Source organism: Octodon degus, unplaced genomic scaffold (assembly GCF_000260255.1).
Source record: "Octodon degus isolate 3935 unplaced genomic scaffold, OctDeg1.0 scaffold00209, whole genome shotgun sequence".
NCBI classification, from domain to species: domain Eukaryota; kingdom Metazoa; phylum Chordata; class Mammalia; order Rodentia; family Octodontidae; genus Octodon; species Octodon degus.
Window position 1 is genome coordinate 2,955,839 of NW_004524785.1, and position 3,184 is coordinate 2,959,022.

At 36.4% G+C, this 3,184-nt stretch overlaps 1 protein-coding gene and 1 long non-coding RNA gene across 3 annotated transcripts in view; one reads left to right on the plus strand and one right to left on the minus strand.

The window, feature by feature from the left end:
* Positions 1-874, minus strand: part of LOC111813652 — a 23,150-nt gene extending 22,276 nt beyond the window's left edge. For both annotated transcript variants that reach the window (XR_002818846.1, XR_002818847.1), the window contains exon 1: positions 744-874. This is a non-coding gene — a long non-coding RNA (uncharacterized LOC111813652). The remainder of the gene's footprint in view (positions 1-743) is intronic.
* Deup1 (deuterosome assembly protein 1) overlaps positions 1-3,184 on the plus strand; it is a 115,588-nt gene that overhangs the window by 88,489 nt on the left and 23,915 nt on the right. The gene's annotated exons all lie outside the window — the stretch shown is intronic.

The window sequence follows — 3,184 nt, forward strand, 5'->3', positions numbered from 1 at the left end:
GTAGCAGGAAGCTCTCCACACACTCACCGGACCTAAGCTAGGACTGGGTCTCCAGCTGGACACTTTAATTTCTAGTTTTCTCCCTTGTTCTTTTCTTGGATTGGACTGAATTCTGATCATTTTCCAAGCATGCCAAACATGCTTTTGCTATGCTTTTGTTCTTGGTGTTGTCTTAAAATCCCACATGGCCTGATTTAAGTGTCAACTTTTTCCTCAATAAAACCACACTATAACTCAGTCAGAATGAATTGTTCTATCCGACCTTGGCTTATATTTCAGTCCAGCTGGTTTTCTATCTTGTCATTTTCGCACGAGATGGCAAGCAAGAGTTACATCTTATTACTGTTAGTATCATTATAGCTCCTCACAACATCAGGTAGATGAAGCTTTCATTGTGTGTCAGTTGGATAGCAAGTGGGAAGAAGTCATGAATTAATTAATCAACAACTTCAGGTTTCACAAAGCACCGTAAACAAGCTCTGTGCATCTCATTCCTCTTGTGTAACGTAACCGTGCTTCATGTTTATATGAGATTTTGGTTTCTTGAACTAGTGAAATATTAATGGTAACATTTATTCTGAGAAAATTCTAAAATAATTTTTCTATCATTTGAGGCATAGAGAAGATGAAATAAGAACTCACTTAGCCTTAGTTTCTGGAGTTAAAAGCAGAGGTGTTGGATTAGGCATTCTGGATACTCCCTTCCTAAGCCTTGACGCTCTATCTCTGTAATATTAATGTACCTGTTCTCTTAATGAGCCGTGTGTTAGCATCAAAGTAACAGGGACCTGGAAGTACTCCACCCTCTTAGAACAGGTTATCTGTGGCAGTGCTTGGAGTATAGGTGGATGAATCTCAGAACATCTGTGATTTCCCTCTGAAATTTAAAAAAAAAATTGTCATCTAAACATTGAACATACAAAAAGTTAAATCAGACTCTGGATTCATGAGTGTCTTTTTAAATCATGAAATAGTATTTGTACTTCTTGATTCAATTAAATGCTGTTGTTTATATATTGAGTGTCAACACACACACACACACACACACACACACACACGAAGGCCACTTCACTCTGGCTCCTGTGGGCTTGCAGCTTTGTTCATTTATCTATCTTGGATGTATAAGAAATAAAATACAAAAAAATGCGCAAAGAAAAAGCACATCTGGGAGCCCAGCAACAGCCAGAGCTCACAGAATCCTAGGTAGCATTCTGTCACTTTTCCTTCCTGGTACACACATGTAGAGGAGGAGATCTACAGAAATATATATATTATCCAAAACTGCCTTCTAACTGTGTATATGAACATGTGTACAAGTCAGTCTGTGTCTTTTTTCCTAATTTCCTAGAAAAATTATAGTCATGTAAAATATATATTTCCATAAACTGAGCCATAATATAAATGCTGATCATTTCAATTTGATTTTACTAGGGATCGAACCCGGGTCCTTGTACTTGCTAGGCTGGTGTGTACACCAATGAGCTAGCCCCCAGCCTGATCATTTTTCTTGCTTTAGCTCCCCCTCCTTTATTCCATTCCTTCCTTTTCCCATATCATACCCCAAGAGATATAAATATAAGTCAACTACTCAGTTTATATCATTTTATATTTTTACATATATTTATATCATCATATACTTATCAGAATTTTACCATGTTTAGAAATTAAGATTTGTACATATGAGACTTGTAAATATAGCTTTTTTCTTTTTCTACTTGTTTTAAAGTTATGCCGGCCTCGTGACTTTGAAGATTTTTACCTTTCTGTATGGCCTAAAATAGTTTCAATAACATTAAAATTATTGGTACATTTATTTATTTATTTATTTATTTATTTGATTATTTGATTTCAGGAGTCAAATTCAGGACCTTGCACTGCCAGGCAGGTGCTTGTGCCACTAAGCTATATCATTGGCTCCTATCAGTGCTTTTTAAAAAAGAATTTAGTATAAAGCCATCTCGGCCAAATAGATCTTAACATATCTTTTTTTTAGGATACTTGGTACATTCAAATTTCATGCTAATTTGTATTTTTCTAGGACATCTTTACCCATTTCAGTTTATTTCCTTGTTACCAAAGTTAGTAATAACATACAATATTTTCATCTTTTCTATATTCTGTTTTTGTGTTTATGTTTTCTAAGCTTGCATAGTTGAACACTTATATAGATTTTTCTTTTTTTCTTTTGTATTTTAGGGACGGGTCTATGGGGTGTTCAGGGTCTCACTACTAGATCAGACTCATAGTGATCCAACTGTTTACAGCCTCCCAAGAGCTGGGATTACAGGCGCCCTCCACCACACCCAGTGGCAGTTGCCATCTCAGCACACCCTGGGGGCAGGGCCAGCACCACACACCAGAGAATCAAACTTCTGGCCCCTGCACCTACTTGCAATTGCTTTAATTCGCTGAGCTATTTGACCAGCCCTAGATTTTCTTTTTATGGCTTAGTTCTGCCTCATTGGAAGTTTATTTTAAAATATTAGCTATGGATTTACTATTTTTCATCCATTTCATTTGTTTTTAGCTTCTATCAATTTTTCGTTTCCTGGCTTATTTTATTTTGTTGCACTTTTTCCAATTTCTTAAAATAAGGAAAACTCTTCTATCTGGTGTGAGATGGTGCATGCCCTGTAATCCCAGCACTCAGGAAGCTGAGGCAGGCAGGTCCAAGGCCAGCCTGAACTACATGGCAAGACGCTGTCTCAAAATATATATACATTTTTTAATTCCTTGAGTGGAAGAAAATTCCATACTTAACAACTATTTCTAAAACAATTGGAATGGATAAATGAAAATAGAATTAAATTATTGGTGCTGAAAATTGACCTCCTGGAAATAAGAAACAAAATATTTTCATCATGATTTTCAGCCTTCTAACATAGTATTTAGATAATATTTAAATAATAATTACTGTTTCCTTCATAAACGAGAAAATTGTTGATTTTAAATTGGTAATATCTGAAGAAATACAGCTTTGAGAATTTTTATGCATGACTGACTATAAAGCTCCCTATATGTTTCTACCTAAGGAGAGCAAGTTTATCAGAGTGGCAGGCACAGTGGTGCTGCACCTAATGAGCACCAGTGTGTACAGTGGGCTGCAAGATGCCGTGTTCTTAGGTCGCAGGGAGATAGAGTAGTAACAGGACCCAGCGAGATGGTCCTGGCTTACAGAGAGAAG